A 24,814-nucleotide genomic window follows, 5' to 3' on the forward strand; every position below is an offset into this window, starting at 1 on the left:
ATGATTAATCGCATCTAAAATAAAAGTTTTTGTTTACCTAATATATGTATGTTTATTACGTATATATAAACAGACACGCATGCATGTATATATTTAAGAATAATTTTGTTTTTATATTAAATATATTTATGTATAAATTAAGTTATATGAATATAAATATATACAAGTAAATATTTTCTAAATACAGTACACTGTAAAAAACAAAAAAAGTCAACTTAAAATAATTTGTTACCCTGCTGCCTTAAAATCTCAACTCAAATAAGTTTAGTCAACTTGAAATGTTAAGTTATACTAAGTGACAACTTAGATATTTGTGTTTGTTAAACTTAAAAGCTGGGTAAGTATCCCAGCTGCCTTAACTTTAAGTTAAATCAACTGAAATATGTAAGTTGTCACTTAGTACAACTTAACATTTCAAGTTGAATAAACTTTTTTTGAATTGACTGAACTTAAAATTTTAAGGCAGCCGGGTAACAAATTATTTTAAGTTGACTCAACAAATGTTTATTTTGGATGTGATTAATCATTTGACAGCACTAAATTTAATGTGTTATTACTGAATAAAAGTATCAATTTATATTATTTGTATCATAGTAATCTTTTGCATGTATATTGCATGTAAAAGTTGCAGGATTTATAGGCTTTACATGATTTTGACTGAAAAATTGGATGATCACAGTAATACCACAATTCTGCCATACCCATCTCATGTTAATGTGTAATTTTTATATTCACTATTGAAACTGTTTTATGAACATTTGTGCTGTGCGATATCATGCTCCATAGACGTCTATTATAAGTGCTTTACAGTTTTGCTTGTTTTTTGCGCTCTTTTATTTTTGACATAATTACATAAATACATGTTATGTTTTGCCAAGACAAATTGAGTTGTTGCTGTTGCTTCATTTACCGACGCAAACCGATTGCTTTGTCTAGAGCAGACGTTGTACAGACTTTCAGCTAGCAGTGCGAGTCCAAGAAAATAAAGGGCAGGCCAGCAAGAATGTGATCTTGGATTGTAAATTGCGATGATTTCACTCCAACTCGCCATGGAAATCACTGGCGCGCAGTTGGGCTACCATGGCAACTGATGGGCCTGACACAATCCACCTCAGTGTTCATTGACATGCAGAAAGCGGTTTTGTAGTCTGGGGTGTGGTCACAACTCTGTCAGCTGAGGTCTACCCAACATGCACTCATGTTCTTGTTCCCCTCTTTTAAGCACAGCCTGGCGTGTGTCTCTTGTGAATGTCTGTGGGAATGTGATATTTCACTTTGGAAGAATTACAAGCAACACTTACGGGTTCCGCTGAGTTTCACCCATCTGCACTCCATCAAAAGAGCTGTCCCGTGAATAAGAACAGACAGAGAGGTTCTCCATGCACAAGCACTAATTTCCTACTTTAAAGTTTTATTCTCGTTCCTCCTTCCGCAGATAAAAACAGCTTTTGGTCCTTTGACAGTTGAGAATGTGTGTTTAGGTGGTGCGAAAGAGGCGGGCTGTGAGAGAGGGGATTCTTAAACGCAGTTTCTGTAACAGGATTACATTTCTAATTGTCGTCTTATCCACTTAGCTTCTTTGGGTAGCAGTGAGAGGGGAAATGAAAGGAAAAGGTGGACAACTAGAGGCGGACATTAGAGCTGGTGAAATACAGTTGATGTCTTATCGACAGGATCTTTGGCTTGCTGTGGATTTTTACGGACTCCTTCCTCAGTTTGTTAAAATATGCAAATGTTGTGTGTACAATAATGCACTTACAATGTACTGTATAAGGCAGGACATTGCACTGGGATAAACAGTAGGTTATTACAAAAAAAGCTGATCATCCTGTTTGACCCTGGTAAGAAAAGAATTCATGATATTATTGCGATTATATAGAAATGTAAAAATTAAATTGTTAGTCTTTTTAGTATTTAGTATTATTTATTTTTTATTTTAAATGTATTTTTTTAAATGTACATTTTTATTTTATTTTATTTTATTTTATTATTTTTATTTTATTTTAATGCAGATCACCCTGTTTGACCCTGATAATGATGTTCAGATTTTCACTACATTAATGAAATGAAGAAGAGATTATCATGAAGAAAAGAATTCATTATATTATTGCAATGTATAGAAATGTAGAGATTCATATGTAGCATTTTATTTTATTTTATTTCAATGCAGATCACCCTGTTTGACCCTAATAATGATATTCAGATTTTCACTACATGATTATCCTAAAGAAAAGAATTCATATTATTGCCACACATAGAAATTTAGAAATTAAATTGACAGTCACATTCATATATAACATTTTATTTTTTTTATTTTATTCTATTATTTTCTATTATTTTTATTTTTTAATTGTATTTTATTTTATATTTTATTTTATATTATTCTGTTTTTTTTTTATTGCATTTGATTTTTTTTTATTTAACTGTAGTATTTTTTTAATTTATTTTAATTTAGATTTTATATTTAATTTTTTCAAACATTTTATTATTTTATTTTTTATATTTTATTCTATTATTATTATTATTATTATTTATTTATTTTTTATTTTTTAATTTTTTTTGCAGTATCCCAAAAAATTGTCCAAAAAGTGTTTTAAGCAAATTTAGAATCGCATAAAATTTCGATGTGAATAGTTTATGTACTTAGGTTGAGATGGATTTTCTGGAATTGTGCATAAATCATAGTGCACATAATTGTGATGGATTTGCTTTTTCCCTGTTTTTATCTACCTAAACAAGCGTTGATGGTTTATGCAACTTTTCAGCTTAAATAACAAGCATTGTTTTACTGAAAATGTTAATCTAGGTGCTTTAACAAAAGTACGAGCTGCACATTTCTGTTTTTAACCCACCTGGCCTGTTTGCCCGTTTTCCATTATAAGTGCATTACTGTAAACCAATTTTCTGTTTATGTAAACATATGAAGGATGAGCTGAAATTATTTTCTGTGGTAATCAACAGCAGGCCACAGAATGGTTGCATTTATCCTGGAAATTTCCTTTTAAGGTGAGCAAATGGAAGAAACAGGTTGTTAAATGAGTTAAATGTGAAATGTCCATTTACCTTATTTCTAGCAAAGCTATCCATTGTCGTCTTAGCCAGGGGAACTGACAAAATAATTAAATGACAGTAAAACAGATAGAAAAATTGGGTGGACGAAAGTACAACGGCTTACACTTGAATTCTGAAAGTGTGTTGTAATCACACTCATTATAAGTATCTTTTCAGTCTCTAATTTGTTCCATGTCTTTCCAGACTCTCCCAGTTCTCAACCTCAAATCAAACTCTGTTACAATCAGTTCTTGTATCCAAAACAAAGCTTTGTTGACTATTGTATCTGATTACCCATAATGCCACTATCCACGTGCATGTCTGATTTTGGCATGAACCTTTCAATTGGCAGTTTATAGTCTTCAGGCAGTTGTTTTCCCCTCATTTTTCTGTAATTTGTTCTTTTGTTGTTTTGGCTGAAATTCATTCGTTCACTTTCACATTTCTCCTCCTCGATCACTGATGCTTGGCAGTCACAGAGCAGGCACCGGGAATTACTGTGCCAGTGACCCTGTGATCTTTGACTCTGAAAAGAGGCAGGTTGGGCAGTTTCCATAGTAATAAATGGGAAATATCGGCTTTTCAGCTTTATCCGTCTCTCTTCGAGTCTTTTCGTCTCTGTTGCCTTATCTCCATCCCTGCACACTCGCTGCTGTCCAAGAACACTCCTATGAGAACTGCAGTTCGACACGTTACAAATCGCCCCTGCCAAGAATGCGGGCTTATCTCTTTTCATCTCTCTCTTTCGGCCTCCGTTTCTCCATCTCTTGCTCTGATTTTCTGTCTGTCTTTTATCTGATCCCTATAGTTTTTTCAGGGGGGACACAGACAAATAGACAGATAGGATGAGACCTAAACAGACATGGCAGAGAGGATCAGGCATGCTGACAAGCGGAGATTTATCAGATAAAACTAGAGAGAGAGATGGAGAAAGACAAATGATGGAGGCAGACAGTTTTGCCAGTAAGGACATCATTAAAGCAAGCGACCATTCAAAATCAAATTTTTAACCTTTAATGAATCACTGCAGACTACTGGATGTATAGATAAGTTTCTTGTTGTGTCAGATACCCATCTACCTCTCTGTCGGTCCAGCACATGACTTTGCGTTCTGAGCGATTGTTATCATTTTGTTGTTTTCAGATAATAGGAGATGTGCGTCATAAATTAAATTCTCTTCTGGACAGAAAAAGGGACACAATATTTCTTAAAGGGACAGTTCACCCAAAAATGAAAATTCTGTGATTAATTACTCACCCTCATGTCGTTCCAAACCTGTAGGACCTTTGTTCATCTTCAGAACACAAATTGAGATATTTTTGATGAAATCCAAGAGCTTTCTGACCCTGCATAGACAGCAACGCAACTGACACGTTCAAGCCCATAAGGCAGTAAGCACATCCTTAAACCTTGGGCTTTCACTAACAATTATTGCATTAGTTCGAGTAATCTGCTGATTGTTCTGATGATTAATTGAGTAATTGGATGATTATAATAATTTTTTTGGTAGTAATACAAATAGACATAAGTGAGCAGTAGCATTTAAAATGACTTAAAATACATCTATAATAGCAATGAGGCAATAATAATTAGTTTAAATAAAGTATCAAAATTAAGTAATCATATGGTTTTATTGAACAAAACAGTAGAGCTAATGTGCATTACGCATTATAATAAATGCCTGCAGAGGGCGCCAACGGCCTGACGATTGTTTTTATGCTTTACTGCACAACCTAATCCTTGTTTAATATTGACAATTCATTAAAATGTCCACTTAAGCTTTAATATTTGGGCATTTCTTTATGATAGAAATGCTACAGGCATATCAGTTTCTTGATTACGTAGACATCAGATATTGTAAACTTTGGGTTTACACTTTTATTTTGAAATCGTGATGAACAGTTAGCATATTGACAAAGATATTGATGTATTCTCCTGTGTTTGCGTAGATTTATAAATGATTTACCTTACAAATCTGATGAAATAGTGCATGTTGCATTCCCTGATGATAATAAACCCAAACACACAACAACATGCAAAGATGGAGTTTGAGACGTTCCACACACGCAAAATAAGTTTGTGTAGCAGCATTTACTGTGAACGGAGCCTCTGTACATAACACAACACACATGTGAATAATTAAAGTGCGTATATTATGCATTGCATATATATTTATTTAATTTAATAGTAGTGTTTGTGAATTCTTAATAGCATTATTCTTTATCATGATTTTTAAATGGGTTTGATATTTGGAATGTGCTACTTCCGGTATTTTGCCGATTACTCGACACAGACAAAATGCAGTCGAGGATTTTTTAAAATTGAATACTCGGATAGAATCGAGAAATCGTTGCAGCCCTAATTAAAACAGTCCATGTGACATCAGTGGTTCAACCGTGATGTTACGAGGCTGTGGGAATACTTTTTACGATCAAAGAAAACGAAACAAAACAAAACAAAACATGGTATTCGCGACTTTTTGAATGAAGTGGTTTTTTTTTTCTTTGCGCGCAAAAAGTATTCTCGTATCTTCACAAAATTACAATGGAACCACTGATGTCACATGGGCTATTTTAGCGGACTATTCTGGGCCTTAAACGTGTCAGTTGCATTGCTGTCTATGCAGGGTCAGAAAGTTCTCAAATTTTATAAAAAATATCTTCATTTGTGTTCCAAAGATGATCGAAAGGTTTTACGGGTTTGGAGCGACATTAGGGTGAGTAATTAATGACAGAATGTTCATTTTTAGGAGAACTACCCTTTTAAAGAGTCATTTTTGTGTGTATTTTATATCCATAATTGTTGGTGTACAATATGCAGCCAGATCTTTATTTTATTCATGAAATCTCAGATACATCAAATAAACATAAATAGTAATTTTATGACTTTTAAGACATGAATTGAGTGACTCGTTAGGATATTTGTAATTTTAAATCCATTTTTCTCAGCATGACCTTTTAACATTAGTGAAGGAAAAATGTTTAAAAATGGTGAAAACTAACTGAAATCCAAATGATCAATTTAATTTCTGACCCTGAGATCAAGTGTAAATTACGAACAAAGGGGAAAGTATGAAAAGACCATGAATGTTTGCATTTTCACAGGATCAGTACACAAGCCTACAGCTGTCGCTTCAGTTTTTCTTTACAGTATTTATAGATGACTGTAACAGACTCTGAGCTGCAGACCATATATATATATATATATTACATTTACATTTACATTTATTCATTTAGCAGACGCTTTTATCCAAAGCGACTTACAGGTGGGGAATACATCAAGCGATTTGTCCTAAAGAAGCAAAACGACCTACGAAGTGCTCAAAATACCATATAACAGGCATTGTTCAAATAAGTACAAGCTAGAAAGGGAAAAGAGTAGAAAAGGAAATTTTTTTTTTTTTTTTTTTTTTTTCAAGTCAAGTAGTGTCGAAAGAGATGGGTTTTCAGCAGTTGCTTGAAAGTTGTTAGGGAGTTGGCATTCCGGATAGCGGTATATGTGTGTATATATATATATATATATATATATATATATATATATATATATATATATATATATATATATATATATATATGCACGCGCACACAAACACAAAAAAATACACCACAAACGTGCAGCGAAACAAAAACAACCCTGGGTCTGCATTCAAATATAAACAGGGACTAATTAAACTAATTAGTGTTTTAGTAGTGTAAAGACAAGTCAATTTGGTGCTGTGGTTTTGCTGCTGTGGCTTTTTCCCTTTGCCCCCAGGCTTTATAGCTTTGTTGCAGTGAGCAAACTATTGTGGATCTCATGGGGATAGACTACACTTCCGGCCTGCTTTCATACCTCTTCCCTTCTCTGTAATATGTAAAATGCTTATTTTAATATATGTATATATTTCAATAAAGTGTGTGTATATATATCCCCCCCGCCTATCAGATTTCATTGTGTTTTGTGAAACTCCTCATTGTTCTGCTTTTAATCTGTACAGCTCTTGTGGTTTACCAAAATGTACACCATACATATGAAGTTATACTGTGCACATTTCCTGTAGCTCGACTTTTGAGCATGAAGCTATATCGACGGCAAGGTAGTTCTCAGGAATCATTAAAACTGATAAAGTGTATACTGTACCTTGAATGCACTGTAAATTGCTTTGGATATAATGTCCACCAGATGATTAAGTATAAATGCATACATTAACATAAAATAAATATTTATTTCAAAATGGCCTTTTAGTACCAATTCTGGCCACTGCCTGCAATTTACCTCCATCAGTGGAATGTAAATGTGTGGCTTTTTTTTTCAAGTGAAATCAGGATTTCCATGAATCATGTATTTCCACTAAACAAAACATTTTAGATTGAATAATTCAGCAGATGCGTTTATCCAACGTGACTTACAGATTAGGTATGCACAAGTGATTCTAATGCGAAGTTTAAAAAAAAAAAAACACCAAATTTGGCCAGATGAGAAAAGGAACACCCTATTAGCATAGCGCAGGGCTGTAGATTAATCCAGAGCTAATGACAGAATTCTAATCTCATTATTCATAATCTAACCAAAGCACTACAAAGAGAGATTAACACCAGCGTTAGAGCAAAATGCAGAACAAAGCCGAGTTATAGTTTGAATATTGTTGTGTGTGTAAATATACTCAATTATATACAAATGTATGTTTATTTGTAAATTCCTTATTGAGTTCGATTGTGTATTTATTTATTTATACATATGCGTATAATTTATTGAATTTGTTTCCCATGACCTTAAATATTTGCCCGTAAGTTTTGTGTTTAATTTACATTCTGTTTATATTTATAAACATGAATGTTTATTTATTTATTTTGCATATTACATATCAAATGTTTGGTCACACTTGACTGAATTTCTGGTTGAACTTTATTTTACAGTACGTGCACTTACCTGTACTTGCCTATACAATGTGCTTGCCTATAATGAAGTACTGGATAATGTTAGGTATTTGTCTGGGTTAGGTTTTAGGGTAGGTTTAGGGTTAGTACCTAGTTATTATTCAGGTATTGCAACATCAAAACTGGCATTGAACTGAATTAAAGGATTAATTTAATTCCAGAATAAAGATTTCCTGATAATTTACTGTCTTTGATGTTCATGTCTTTCTCTCTTTAGTTGAAAAGAAATTCAGTTTTTGAGGAAAACATTTCAGGATTTTTCACCATATAGTGGACTTCAGTGGGCTTTACCCTACCTTTTTAAACTGGAGTACACAGAAGAAGAACTAACTGCACATTACCTTTCCAGTGTGATTACGTAATGCGTGAAGTCAAGGATGCGCATTGCAGAGCTAGTGCAAGACAAACATTTGTGGTTAAAATGTAGGTACATTTTATTTATTTAGCAAATGGCCAATCATTTTATTAGATAAGATCCTTATTTCTTGGCTGGGATTGTGTAGATCCCTTTGAAGCTGCACTGAAACTGCAATTTGGACCTTTAACCTGTTGGCTCCCATTGAAGTCCATTATATGGAGACGAATCCTGGAATGTTTTTCTTAAAAACCTTAAAGGAGAAGTCCACTTCCAAAACAAAGATTCACATATAATATACTCACCCCCTTGTCATCCACGATGTTCATGTCTTTCTTTCTTCAGTCGTAAAGAAATTGTGTTTTTTGGGGAAAACATTTCAGCATTTTTCTCTATATAATGGACCGATATGGTGCCCCGAACTTCCAAAATGCAGTTTAAATGCAGCTTCAAATGATCTTAAATGCGGTTGTAAACGATCCCAGCCGAGGAAGAAGGGTCTTATGTAGCAAAACGATTGGTTATTTTCATAAAGAAAATACAATTTAAATACTTTTTAATCTTAAACGCTCATCTTGTCTTGCTCTCCTTGATCTCTGTGTATTCTGACTCAAGACAGTTAGTGTATGTCGAAAAACTCCAATCGTAGTTTCTCCCTCAACTTCAAAAATCATTTAATAATCATCCTACTTTGCTGCAGAAGTTCCAACCCAGTCTATGCAAAGTGAACATGCAAAGATCAAACACCCTTAACAAAAAAGGTGAAACAGCGATATAAGACGATTTTGAAGTTGAGGGAGAACATGAGATGGGAGTTCTTCGACATAACCTAACTGTCATGAACCAAAAAAAACAAACAGTCCAGGCAGAGTAAGACAAGATGAGCGTTTGCCATTAAGAAGTATATTATTTGTATTATTTTTATGAAAATAACCAATCGTTACGCTAAATAAGACCCTTCTTCCTCGGCTGGGGTCATTTGAAGCCGCATTTAAACTGCATTTTGGAAGTTCAAAATCGGGGCACCATATCAGTCCATTATATGGAGAAAAATGCTGAAATGTTTTCCTTTAAAAAACAGTTTCTTTACGACCGATAAAAGAAAGACATGAACATCTTGGTTGAGTACAGGGGGTGAGTACATTACATGTGAATCTTTGTTTTGGAAGTGGACTTCTCGTTTAATTTCTTTTTGACTGAAGAAAGAAGGGCATGAAGATCTTGGATGACATGGGGGTGAGTAAACGATCACGAAATGCTTATTCTGGTGATGAACTAATCCTTTAAACTGACATTGAACTGACTCGAACTGAATGAAGGCGTTGCTGCCTTCCGTAGAACTGCTTGTAGCTGATTGATGAACGTCACACTGTTATTGATCTGAGCTAAACCAACACTGAACGTTGTTGAACACTGAAGAATTTCCATGATTGATTCTGCTGTTTCCTGTTTAGTATTGTGAAACTGCGTTGCCACGGTCTGTATTGTGTAAAGCACAAATGAAGGAGACTTGGAATTTGTTTCTCATAATCTTAAATATTTGCTCTACAGCTTGTTTATTTTACATTTATTTATATTTATAAACAGGCATAATTTGCATTCCAATTTTCCATAATTATCTTGAAAGAAATCTTTAATGCACGCAGAAAAGATGTTTGTAACCATCATCATCATCATGTTTTCTTTCCCATTTTTCAGTCATGTCACAGCAGATGGAAAGTGTTGTGCTGGAAGTTGCTTTATGTCAAAGCCAATCAGCTGACCTGTAAATAAACCCAGCAGGGCCTCATGCTTCACCTTTCACCTGTTCTCCACTGATCTCAAATCAGATTAACGTTAAAGCCTTCCATTGATGACTTTCCTAACACATCTATTGCAGTAATCTTTCAGCCTACTTCAGCTGCCAAGTTGTGCAAATGAGAAGGCCTCCCAGAGAGAAGGAGTAACGGCGGAAAAACTCATTTTATGTGGCTTACCTGTGCAAAGTAACACACTACCTCTAGCCATGATAGGCTGTATGGCGTTTTGAGCGGTTGCCAGTGTGCTGCTATTCTGTAAATAAGCCAAAGTTAAAAGAGCCCACCACCATGTCTTTATGAATATTCAAGTCTTAAATATTTCCTCCTCCTCCTATGTGTACATTTGTATAGGACCCCCTACCCTCACATTTCAGTGTTTCTATAGTTACCCGGTATGTCAGTCAAAGTCACGTACGCTGTCGCTGAAAGAGTATCCCCTCTGTATCTATGGTTACCCCAGCTGTCAATCACTCTCTCACTATGAGGCTCCACGCAGGGGTAGAATTGCCGGAAGAGCTCAGGGTAAAAAGTAGGGCAGGTGGTGATATTGCCTCTTCCTGATGGATCTGGTGTGGAATTTCAGGTTCAGACAGGAGCCTGCTGGAAAGCGTAATCAACCATATGTTCCTTCTCTTATAATTATAAAGGACCTGCAGCCTAGAGTCTATTATTTGACTTTGTGTGCTTGGCACAATTAAAACGCAATTCATTATTTGAATGTTAGAAAAATGTTCGCATGATATTTGTTTATAGTAATTCAGTGACGGCAACCTTGTGGTAGCACAGATCAGGAATATTGCAAACTGGTACATTTGCACAAGAATGTAGCTTTTGTAACTTTGTAACTAATTGTATTAAAATAGAAAAGGGTTTTTTAAATTTTAGTAATATTTAGGGCCTTAGCCCCCAAATTCTGTTTTATAGACTTTTTAGATTTTTAGATTATAGATTTTTTTTTTTTTTTCTTTTCTTAATTTAATCATTAAAAGAAAAATATTAAACAAGAAGCATGACTAATGAATTTAAATTATGAAACTTACACAATTTAAGAGCAATTTATTAAAATTTTAACAAAAATGACTTTTTTAAGGCCCTATCAAATATTTTTTTATCTCAAATTCAGTTTTATTTTTACCAAATTCTGTTTTCCAGTTATTTTCTCAATTCCATTTTAATGATTTCATTAACTTGTAATAATCAAAAGCATCTCTAATTAATTGATTTATTATTATTATTTGTTTTTTTTTCTCCAGAAATACTGTGTTTTTAAATTTTTCTGGTATATAATTTTTTTTAAAGAATATTTACTAGAAGAAAGAATGTTTTAATAATAATTTTATTATTAGTAGCACTATCATTACATTAAGTAATATTTTTTTCTGTCACAATTTCTTCAAGTTAAACCAGACTTTTATTTTGACGGGTTGCTGTGAAGATCTTTTAAGTTTCTGTCTATATGATGGTACTTTTTCTCCAAAAAAAAAAAAAAAAAAAAAAAAAAAGGTACAATGCTGAAGTGATTCTCAGAGCAGTTCTGGATATGTTGTTCATGTGTTTTACAGTAAATTCCATTTTTATGAGTGGATTCTGCAATTCCGTCTGCATTTTCCGCATTGCGGAAATCATAGGGACCTGAATATTCCAAAATATTGCTGTTTTTACTGTATTATCAGATAAATGCAGTCCTGTTGACGGTTGGTGAGCTAAGAGTCTTTAGAACAAATAGTTTATATAGAATAAAACATTTATAGAAATTATTTATTCAAATGTCCTTTTTAATCTGACTGACAGTAGTGCACCTTTTTTGTATATGCCATTTTGTGCTTGTATTTTACACAGTTTTTCCCTGAATTATATGTATATATTCTGAATATTGACACATATTGACAAAACTACATTACTACATTTGTATCGCAGAAGTCAGATGGCTTTATCACTTGCTCTCTTTCTCTCTGTTTCCCATGATGTTGGTGTATCATAAACATTTCAGTCAACACTTAGTCACAGTGCAGGCTGATTTATTGCATATTTCTTTGCGTCTGCCTGCTCTCTAATCGTCCCCCTCCATCTTAGTCTCGGCTTGTCACCGTCTTATTTTAATGTGTCTGCACACTCCCTGTCTCTCCTCTTCTGTCTGCCATTCTCTCCTTGCCCCTGTCCATCCGTCCGCCCCTCTTGCCTCGTCTTACTGCCTGGCTGTTGTGTTTACTGCTCTTGATTCATCATCTTTGTGCCTGTGTCCACGTGTCCCCTCCTCCTTCCAAATCTCTTTCAACATCCGCCCCTCGCTTCCAGTGAAAGCGGTTTGTCACACTTACGTTGTGTCTTCGATCCTCGAGTGAGTCTGTGTGTTCCCCTGTCATCCATCTCTCTTTCTCTTACACTTTCTCTTGTCACGGCGTCCCCATCTGCCATTCCCACTCCTCTATTTCTCCGTGTCCTCTTTGATGTGTCCTTCCTCCTCCTCTTTCTGCTTGCTTCGTTTCATTGAGCTGTCTCCCACCTGTCCATCCGTCTCTCTCTTTCACTCTCTCTCTCTCATTTTCTCTCACTTTCTCTCTCTTTCTCACCCACTCCCACCATTCCTTCCCTCCTTGGCCTCATTTCTTTTCACAGTTTCATCACTCAGTCATTAATCCTGCTGGCCCCTCTATTAGCGAAAGTCTGAGAAATTCTCCTCACAAGTTTTCAATCTTATCTTCTTGTTACACAATAGAATAAAACAAGGGTGTGCCATTTTTGTGGCATTTAAAAATAATAATTCTGGCATAATTTATTCAGCCTCATGTCATTTTAAACCTATGTGTAACTTTTTTCTGTGAAGCACAAAAGAAAAAAATAATGAAGACTGGACTCTTTTATCTGGAATCCTGCACATATAATTACAATTAATGTTGAGTGAAGCTTGAATAAGGTCTCTATAAATGTTTAACACCCAATGTATTTATGTATTTTTATTTACCTACTTCTGATTTAAAAAATGTATAGAGTTGCTGGCAATTGATTTATTTCTGAGAAATATTTTTATAGTTGTGTCAACTATTTTTATTTATATTTACATATTACACAGACTTCGACTACTTTTAACTTTTATTTTATATATTTATATATAAAATAATATATCTATATATTTTATATATATATATATATATATATATATATATATATTTATAGTTCTATTTATATTTAAATATATATATATATATATATATATATATACACACACACATACACACACACACATGTCTGGTTTATTATCCTTGTGGGGACTCTCCATAGGTGCAATGGTTTGTATACTGTCCACACTGTATTTTCTATCCCCTTACCCTAACCCTACCCCTAAACCTAACCCTTACAGAAAACTTTCTGCATTTTTACTTTCTCAAAAAAACTCATTCTGTATGATTTATAAGCTTTTGTCCCCATGGGGACCTCAAGCCAGTCCCCACAATGTCAAAAATTTCAGGTTTTACTATCCTTGTGGGGATATACTATATATATTATCTATACGTATATATATATATATATATATATATATATATAAACAACATTTAAACGCCAGTTTATCTATTTCTGATAAATATTTAGAGTTGTGCAGACTACTTTAATTTATATTTATATATTTTATATTTATGTATAGTTTAAAACTTTTTTATTTATTAAATTTATTTATTTGACTGTATTGTTAGGGTTGTTTTATGTCTTATACATTTTAAATTCATATACAGACAGAATTCAGAAATGTCAAAACAAAAATGTCAAAGAAATTGTCAAAAACAAAAATCGTAGGTGCCTCTTTCTGAGCCAGTTTTTCAATCACAGTATCAACTGGTTTTGGAATCAGTTATATATCCACTTAAACACTATTAATCATAATGCTAAATCATAACCATTATAATACATCAGGTCCCATTTGGTGTCGATGAAAGGGTGCTTGAATCTGACTGATGTTCCTTTGGTAGAACGTGAGTCAAAAATATTTATGACTATATTCGAAAGAACAAAAATTGAATATAACCGCTCTCTCCTTGTCCCCTCTCTATCCTTGCCCCTCTCCCCATTCCTCATTCTCTGACTGTGTCTAGACTTCTTATTAATGTCAATTGGACTGTGCAGCCCACTGACTGTACTAAAATGAGCCTGGAGCATCGGCCAAGAGTAGGTCGTCATTTGTTCTTGGAGGTTCTGTACAAGTACATCGCTTTTGTCTAGAACATTGTGTACACATGCACAGTAAGCTTAAGTAAACATTCATGGTAGCTTGTCTCAAATGCAGTGAACTGAAGCTGTGACTTTACATGCAGATGCTCATTTGTTTATTTCAGTTTGAACATGGTATAAATGCAAAACATATTACTTGCAGAGGAGGGGATTAAACCAGTCAGATTGAACTGTGCCCCGCCAGCACTTGTGCCATTGGAACCCTCATGATCCTTTGTTTTTTCCACCCGCGTATGCTTTCAAAAAGAAGTTCAGTGTCATGCTTAAATTGCGACACTTGTTTACATCTCTGAGAAGATTGTTTTATATGCAGCAGCTTATAGATCACTTATTGCAGGGTCAGTCTTCCTGGAGCTTTGACCTTCAGTTGAGTGCCTTTCCCACAAGCACAATAGTCAGAGAGGATATCTGTAATTCCTAAGTTAATAGATCATCCTACTATCAGTTTTTCACCATGTTACATGATCCATGAAATGCGGAGCTGTGTTGATTTCAAAACTTGCCCAGGAATCACTCCAGAGCGTTTCTTATCATGGTCAGAAAGACCCTGTCATTCTTCCTTTCTATTTCCCTCTAGGTCATCATCTTTTCTATTTCAGATGTCATTCTTATTTTTCTCAAAAAGTGTCCTATCGTGTCAGCATGTCTGAAAGCAATCATTCCTATTCTCCATTTTTCTGTCCTCCTTGTTCTTTTCCATCTTCTTTCAATAGTCTGCTTTTTTCAGCCATGGAAGTGCCTCGTTGGCTCTCTTCTAAACCCTAGGGAGCTGCCTACCTAGGTGGCATTTTAAGTATAAAGCTATTCCAAACACTAGGCAGCAAAATTACACTTCTCATTTCTGCCAAGAATGTTAGCAGCATCTCATGTATCTTTCAGAGATGGGGCAAACCCAGAATGCATTGTGATGAGCTCAGGGAAATTTCATCCAAGGTAGTGAGAAGTACAAATAAATTTGTTTTTACAATCTAATTACAAGTGAACTTGCAATGTTTTTTATGAGTGTCAAGTTGCTCGAGTTGCTTGCTTTACAAAATGGTAATATCAGACTGATGAAGGGTCTGAATGTTTTGCAAATGCCATTAAAGGGGTCATGAACTGTTCTCTGAGGTCCATTTTATGTTATAAAGATTTTTTACACAAAAAACATCATAATTTAGAAGTAAAAAGCCTTTTTCTGTCATGTTTTGACCCCCCTCATCAGAATGCTCTGTTTGAATAGGCGAAGCGGATTGTAGTCTCAGAAATGTAACGTAAACAAGTGTGTTTACGTGAATACCCGTCAAAACGGACAATTCAACATTATTTTGTGAGTGTTTCTCTGTTCATGAGACACGAAAGAGTTGTCGTTGTCTGCACTCAGAAAACCGGACCATATTGCGTTCTCCTTTGCGTTGTCAAATTTATCCATATGTCTGGTCTTCTCTCAGATATTGACATGCGATCACACACTTCAAATGTACGCATCTAACCTTCTAACCATGAAGCAGATTCGTTCTGAATGAATCCAATTCCCAAATTGTCTCTCCCTAACATTTTCATCTTGTTTTTATTAGTCGACGAAATAGTCAATAGATTTTCGTCATCGTTTTTGTCATTCAAAACGAGCTTTTGTTTAGTTATCGTCTCGTTTTCGTCGGTGAAAAAAATTGTTTGAGAAAATTATTAGTCAAAATTAACACTTAATATTAGGGATGCAACAATACAGTTAGTCCATGGTTCAATGCGTAACTCAGTTTTTAATCACAATTTTCGGTTTGGTTCTGATAGCTTGCCACATCAGTGTGTGGTTTTTTTTTTTTTTTTTTTTTTTTTGTTTTTTTTTTTTGCGTCTAATTAACAACAAAATACTCCTGTAAACTTCTGTACACTGGAAAAAGCGTGAATTATTATATGTCTGCTTAATATTTCTTTTGAGAGCGGCATTATTTTTCAGATTTTTACGCAAAATAGTATGGGAAGATAAAAGTTAGTCTCTAACTTCCAATATAGATCAAAAATTTTGATGACATCACCCAAGCACTTAAGCTTCTCATCGAACTTTCTATCCAATCAAATGCTCTCTAGAATCTGAAGCGTCCCACCCCCAAAACTATAAATAGATGTTGAAGCTGCATCTGAAATCAGTCACTTGTTCACAGAATTAGTATTTTCTGTATGGTGAATGGCATGTAGTGCACTATATGGGGATAGGGAGAGATTCAGATGGTGTAAATATGCTTTCCACGCAGTCTGCTTTGGTCCAGAGACGCGATAGCACAGAGCAGATCATATGCATGATCGGCTCAGACCAGCAAAACATATCAGACCTATTGGAATTCTACACAGAATGAGACCTTTTATAGCAATATGCATGAGATTAGGAGGAAAAAACGGTTAGACAAACGGTACTGATGAGTAGAAGTGATTACACTGGTGCTCAGCATGATTATGATCATGGTTTTGCTTTAGTAACAGTTTCATATTGAATCAAAAGAGGTGATCTAGTAGACTGTGACTGTCATAAACTGTCAAATGTGGCTTTACTGAACTCAACGGCTCTGGCCTGAGCTGTAATATAAACAAAATGCTGTTGGCTATTTAAAAAAGGAGGCGGAGCTCCCCAAAATGTCTTACCCTGTCTTCCCGTTTCAGTTGAAATTACATTAACACATAGAATTGCTCCTTTTTTCAAGGGATTGGTTTAGGTCCAGAATAAAAATTTCCTGATAATTCACTCACCTCCATGTCATACAAGAAGTTCATGTCTTTTTTTTTTTCAGTCGAAAAGAAATAAAGGTTTTTGAGGAAAACATTCCAAGACTTTTCTCCTTATAGTGGATTTCAGTGAGGATGAGCTGGTTGAAGGGCCAAATTGGCATTTTAATGCAACTTTAAAGGGATCTACACACTCCCAGCCAAGTAATAAGGGTTTTATTTAGCAAAACGATCAGTCATTTTCTAAAAATGCATTTAAAAAAAAATACACATTTCTAAACTTTTTAACCACAAATGCTCATCTTGCACTAGCCCGACCTTACGCATAGGGTGACTACCACCAAACAAAGCAAATGTGGGACAATTGCTAAGTTTGTGTGGGACAACGTGGGATGTTACCAACACTAAAACATAACCTGAAACTGTTATATAATGTCTAACTTAATAAAAACATTTTCTGCCACCCCCTCCACATTTTAATTGACAGCCTCTTAGTGACTGTACCTAAAAAGTACCTAACAGTACTTTCTCAATATGCGACATGTGGAACAAGGGGGGGAAAATGCTTAAAAAGCAGAATGGGTGGTCACCCTACTTATGCATTACACAATGACGCATGTGTGATGTAGGCGGAAGTACCGACCCAGTGTTTACAAAGTGAACGTGCAAAGAAAGTCAAACGCCCTTTACCAAAAAAGGTAAAACTATGAAATTGAAGTTGGAGGAGAAAAATAGTTGAGTTTTACCCTAACCGTACCCTTAAAAAAAAAAAAAAAAAGAAAAAGAAAAAAAAGGTAAGTAGACAAACTAACCACTCGTGACCTTTCCAACGTGATTACACAGTGTGTAAAGACACGCATGTGCTTCGCAGAGCTAGTACAAGATGGGCAACTAACAGTACTTTTTATTCTGTACTGTACAGAACAAAAACATTTATTTCAGTAAAAAAAGAAGTCCTAAAATTCTCAGTTTCAACATTTTAAACAATAGGGCCCTACAATCTTTTTCTTTTTTCCCAGAAATTCTTGTGCGTTTACATTTTTCTGATAATCAAATGAAGGCATTAAACTTAGTATTAAACATAGTATTTTTTTCCTACAATTAAGTGGTTAATCTTCTAGTAATATTTATTTTTATAATTTAATTGTTTCATTTAAATTTGGCAGAAGTAGGAATATATAAAGACCTACATTTTACTGTACAAAACTAATACAACACTTATATATTTGTTACATGTTAAACTGTACTTTTATTTTGATGGGTTGCCGTTTAGTTTCTGTTTGTATACGGTATGATATGATTCTAGTTTTCTCAAATGAATCGGTAAAATTCACATGAAGTGACTCTCACAGAACGTTTATGTGTTCATGTCGTCATATAGTGAGACGCAGAGGCCGAAAATCACCACGAGCCTCACGCGTGCTTCAGTATTTTTGTAGTAAACAAACCGGCGTCTCTGCCATTCATTCATACAGAGGCAAACGGAACATGCAGGATTCATATTTAAACCATCTTTTTGCGTTTCAATATTCACAGACACTATTGCATTTCGCAATCTGAATTAAGTGACAGACCAACATTTGATTTATTTATCCTGTCAGTGTTTTTGCGGAGGAGAAATTATAGACGCGCGTACATGTAGAGACAGAAATGACTTGCCGTTGTGTAAATAAGAGAAATACAATACTAAAAGGTTATTTAGTTTGTTTAATAAAAGATTATAGACCTGTATAGACCTGTTCTATAAGAAAGGTAACCTTAAATGACTTCTGTTGTAATCTGGCGCTATGTTGAAAATAAAATTAACTTGACCTTCAAGGAGGGCGGGGGGTGCTGTTCCTAATATAATGGTAGGGGAAACACTGAAATTATTATTTATTTATTTATTTATTTATTTATTTATTTTTGGAAAATGACTGATCGTTTCACTAGATAAAACACTTATTCCTTGGCTGGGGTCGTGTAGAGGCCTTTGAAGTTGCACTGAAACTGCAGTTTGGACCTTCAACTTTTTGGCCACCACTGAAGTCCACTATATGGAGAAAAATCTATATATGGAGTATTTTCCTCAAAAACCATTTCTTTTCGACTGAAGAAAGAAAGACACGAACATCTTGGATGACATAGGGGCGAGTAAATTATCAGGAAGTTTATATTCCAGAAGTGAACTAATCCTTCAAGAGTCTGTTCACGTGGGTTTTCTTGTTTACTTTTTGTTTGTTTGTTAATTGTTGTAAACAAGCACTAGATTAATAGCTTTGATCGCTGCAGCATATCTTAATTTTTTTTCATTATGTTGAATTCCCTCAAGCTTTTTTTTTTTAAATGCAAGAACGTGTCCTGTTTAAATGGCATCTGCATATTTGGATTATAGAAACACCTCTCTTTGGTTTTGGAGCGGAGCTTTCGTTTTCATTCGTCCTGTTGAGCTTGTTTCCTGAGATGATCTAGCACTTTCTCGCTAGTTTCACACCCTGCCTGAGAACCTTATTTTCTCTGTATGTCAGACAGTGAGCTGACCTTCACACCTGAGCGGCGGGTCGTGGCTGGCTGCTTACGGAGTTATAGAGAAAGGGACATTATGGGACTATTTTTAAGACTAGCTCGCTGTTCCACCGCCTCAACCATCTTCTATTGCCATCACACAAAAATTATCACTGATAGCAGGTGTATGCAATCATTTGAATGCGATATTTGGAATTACATCAGTTGTGTATTGAATTTTATAGCGCATGCCATCCTTGTAGGCCACCGCAGGTCATCTGTTCACCGGGAGGGTCTTTATTATAAGTTGATAAGCATTTGAAATGGAATAAATTTACACTTTGTGTTTCATTTAGGCCGACCGGAGCATCTGTGCACCCATGTGCCGTGGCCCCCATTGCCATGGTAACCATTACCCAGCAGCACTGATGAAAGCGTGTCTCCTGCAGACGCCTCTGTAGGTCCTCATTACCTCACCATGTGTGTCTGCCACCGACAGAGAGAGTGTGAGTGAGCATGTCTATGTGCGTAAGAGAGTGAAAAGAGAGCGAGAAAAAAGATTAGGAATATTTATTGCATTTAGAGGAGCAGAAGAGGGAAAGAGCGATTTGATTATGGAGCATTATGCCTCCTTAACCTGAGAGCAAGCATATTTTTTTCTCCTTTTCTGTCTTGCTTATTATTTCTCTTGAAACGATGTGTACATTGTGTTCTTGTGTAATTACTCAGCTGTCAGTCATTCAGTTTTATTTAGCCAAGCTGATAGTGTCCTCGTGATCTGTGTAAAATTGTTCTTGCCCGGAAAATATGTTTGAGGTTGAACAAAAATGGACAGGAACAGGAAGGGAGGAGGACACAGAGCATTCCTTTCCTCTCTCCTGGTTTGTCTTTAATCATTTTTCTCGAACGACCTCTTTAATTGCCGCGGACGTCACACTGACAGACCACCCATGGAAAGCTCATGTAGCGTCTGTTGCATATTGCACTACAAGACAGCGAAAGCTATTTCGTAATGGAAAACTCCAATCTGATTGAATTACTAAATGCAATTTGTGGGATTCAGGGTGCATGGGTTTTCATCAACATGCAAAGTCATGTTTACAAGTTCACGGTTGTTGGTTTGCAGGGTTCATGGCATTGAATCTGTTGGTTTAACAGTTTTGTTTGAGACACTTAAGCAAGTAAACCAGATATCCTTGAATGTTGTTGTTTAAGTTTTAATCTTAGTGTTAGATCTGATTAAATTGATTTGACCTGTCTTTTTATTTTATTTTTATTTACTTTATATTTCATTTTATTTTAATGTATTTATTTTATTTTTTATGCAATTTTAATATTTTTTTTATATTTCTTTTCTCCTTTTATTAAATATATTTTAATAATTTATTTTCCTATATTTCATTTCATTATTTTATTGTATTTTATTTTTTTTGTTCATTTTATTTTTTCTTTTTCTTTTCTTTAATTTAATTTTACTTTTTAATTTCATTTTATTTTATATATTTTTTTTTTCATTTCATTTCATTATTTTATTTTATTTTTAGTTTAATTTCTTTATTTTATTTGATTCTTTTATGTAATTTTATTTAATTTAATTTAATTATACTTTTTGATTATTTTATATTTTATATATTTTTTTCATTTCATTATTTTTGTTTCTAATTTAATTTAATTTCTTTGTTTTATTTTTCATTTTATTTTTATTTTTTCACTTTATTAAATTTATATTAATAATTTATTTTCCTATATTTCATTTCATATTTCATTTTATTTCATTATTTTATTGTATTGTTTTATTTTATTTTTTATTTTTCATTTCATTTTCTTTTTCTTTTGTTTAATTTTATTTTACTTGTTTTCATTTTCTTTCATTTTTCATTTCATTTTATATATATTTTTTCATTTCATTTTATATATATATTTTTATTTTTAGTTTCATTTCTATTTTATTTTGTTTATTATTTTATGTAAATTTATTTTATTTTATTTTATTTTACTTTTTGATTTTTATATTTTATTTCTTTTCATTTAACTATTTTTGTATTTAATTTAATTTAATTTCTTTGTTTTATTTTTCATTTTATTTTTATTTTTAATTTAATTTAATTTAATTTAATTTTGCTTTATTTCATTTCATTTTATATATTGTACTTTATTTGTACATTTCATTTAATCATTTAATTTAATTTAATTATTTTCTTTTTGATTTTATATTTAATTTTAATTTTTTTCTTTTATGTAACTTTATTTTATATTTCATTTAATTTTTTTTATTTCATTTGTCCTGGCACCCACAACCTTACACCCTTTCCTAACCAGGGTGTTACTGTTTTTGTATTATAGCTAAAAATAAAATGGTTAAAATTGTTTCAGTTAATTTAAATGGAGTTAAAATAAATTATAAATATATTGAAAAGTAGATGGAAAAACATACACATATTCTTTTTTATCATTTTTTGTCATTTTTAATATATTTTTTTCTTTTATTTAAATTTCTTTTATTATTTTATTTTTATTATTATTGTGAACAGTGAAACAAAACCACTCAAACAATAAAGATAAAAAATAGCTAATGCAAAATATAAATGAATGCTATAATAGTATATAAATAGTACAAAAATTACACTTTTCAGTGTCAAGACCTTTTTTTTGCACAGAAACACTATGAAAGAGATGAGTGTTTTATCACCTGTCGTTTTGCACTACGTAATAATTTTTAACGATAGTTAACTGCAGTTCACGTAAATAAATCTAATTCTAACTGTAAACACTGTGGTTTGCATGCAGGCAGAGAAAATAGACTTACCATCAAAAAGCTTTTATATAGGATTACTGTGGGATATTTATGACTGTTCTAGCCTCATGTGGTTTTATGTGCTACAATTTGAGGCGTGAAGTAGACTTTATAGAAAAGCAAGGTAAATAACACCTGTCAGATTAACACCAGTCTGTATGTGCTGCCCAACACCTCTTCTATATCTGTGAAGAAGTCTGGATAGGAAAGTGTTGCACAGCAAAATCATCAGGAGGTCATTGATATTATTTGCCACTTTAAAATTCATTACAGTGACAAGCAATTTCTTCAGCTAACCACTCACCCTGACAGACCCAACAAACAATAAACTCAATTCTACCTCAACCAGTGGCCTGTGTGCTCAGTACTTCATTTTGATACTTGTTTCACCGGCACTACAGAGACAATGGGTCGTTAGCCAATCGTACGTCCCGCAGCGACAGTTGTCATCTCGGGTCGATATGGTTACAGCGATGACCTCACGCCGTGACCGTAATCAACAGGACAAACAAGAGACGACTGAGCGTTATTATAAACTCACTGATAAAGAAGCCTTTCAGACTGAATGGTTATGATGAACCCGTCCGATTTGATGTGATTGCGCTGGTCTCTGAGGACAGAGGCGAGTTTATGTGTCTGCGTGTGTGTGTCTGTTTCTTGAATGGTTTCGCTGATCTGGCTGATTGGTCCTGTGGGTGCACTAGCAGGAAACGGCGCAGGAAAGCTCCATGCCAGCTGTGTGAACTAGATTCGTGGAGATCATGGTTGGTTGGAGCAGTGAGATCATGTGAAAGAACATAAGAGAGGGAATTGCAGACACATACTGAGATGTCTGTGTGCAAGATGTGGCTTAGTGTGTTGTGGGTTAGTTTTGGGATTTTTGGACCTCCTAAAATCTTGTAGTGACTCTAGGTTTCACCAGAAAAGAATGATTATCCATGTTACTTGCCATTTCTTTGTAAGTATTCGTGAAATTTAGGGGGCATTTACACGACACCATTTTCGGTGAAAACTTTGTTTTGGCTGTTTATTTACACAAAAACTTGGCCTGAAAAGGCAAACTTTTTCAAACTTGTTTCAAAGTGCAAGAATTCATTAAAATGGTAATGTCATATGTATGCAAATCAAATGTTCATTCTATAGGTTTGGGTGCGCAGGAGCATAGTGTTTCTTTACAAAGTCACATCACCAAGTACTGGCCTGGATCCATCCATGGATCCATCTGTTTCTCCGCAGAGGAGGCAAGGGAGGCAGTGCCTCCTCAAAAACTGGATGGAAAAAAATGTAGTACAAAAATAAAACAATGCAAATATTACAAAACAGAACATTAAAGGGGTCTTTGGATGCTAAGTTCACATGTTGTTTGAACATTAATGTGTGTTGGCAGTGTATGTATAAATCTACCCTATAATGATAAAAATCCATGCAGTGGTTTTTAATTAATCTGTAAAAATAATATTCCCTTTTTCAAATCGAGCCGTTCTCAGATGCCTGTCGTTGTGGCGTCACACCCACAGAGGCCGCTCCCACAATAGTTGATTGACATGAGCGTCTTACCTCAGATCAGCTGTAACAGTCCAACCTCCATGTTTTGATGTCGGAGCAGGGATGTAAGTTAGACAAGATTTGAGCGATTGAGGTGTTGTGTTGCTGGATGTAATAAGGAACGTAGTGGTCGTCATGTACTCCCGACATCTGAGCCGCTGAAGATGCAGTAGTTTACATTTGTTTGTGAAGGGAATGCACCTCCCGATCTACACGTATCCGTCTATGTTCGCGCTAATCATTCATGATCCAGCTTCACTTACAGCAGAAGTGAGTATAAGGGTTTTTTTAATGAATCTTTGCGATCGCCTTTTCTAATAATGTGCTAGTTAGCAAGTTTAGCGGCTAAATGCGGCTAAAGTAAACAGGCTTGTCACTCCACAGAGAGAAGAGAGGGGCGGAGCGAGCAGAGCTCATTTGCATTTAAAGCAACCTCGACCAGAATGGGATGATTTTTGCAGAGCTGATTTTGACAAGGTAAAAAGGATGTTGTTTTACACTACCACTGAGATTTTTTTTTAACCAAAGTATGTTATAGACTTTTTGTTAAGACCCTAAAGAATCATATCAACTTGTGGAAAATAGGCATCTGATGACACCTTTAAAAAGTGTATAAATCACTCATTTGTGCAGCAGCGACACCAGCAGGTAAAATTACAGCAGTCCGCGTCTCGTTGAGTTTTAACAGACCCCCTAAAGTGTGCGGGGGTTTTAGTCGGGGGTAATTAAAAATGAATGGGGAAAAGTCACGTGAGAGGAGGCAATGCCTCCATTGCAATATGATTGGATATGACTGGTTATGAATGGCTGTGAGTGGTTCATATGATAAATCTCGCCTCTTGTGTTCATGCGCATTTCGCATTCATTAATCAGTCTGAATGAATCAACAGGACAAACAATATAATGGCGTTAATGGGAAGACTAATTTAAAAAAGTAAACAATTCACACATT

At 34.4% G+C, this 24,814-nt stretch overlaps 1 protein-coding gene across 1 annotated transcript in view; it reads left to right on the plus strand.

Moving 5' to 3' along the window:
- plcl1 (phospholipase C like 1) overlaps positions 1-24,814 on the plus strand; it is an 86,532-nt gene that overhangs the window by 12,339 nt on the left and 49,379 nt on the right.

Source organism: Labeo rohita, chromosome 9 (assembly GCF_022985175.1).
Source record: "Labeo rohita strain BAU-BD-2019 chromosome 9, IGBB_LRoh.1.0, whole genome shotgun sequence".
NCBI lineage: Eukaryota > Metazoa > Chordata > Actinopteri > Cypriniformes > Cyprinidae > Labeo > Labeo rohita.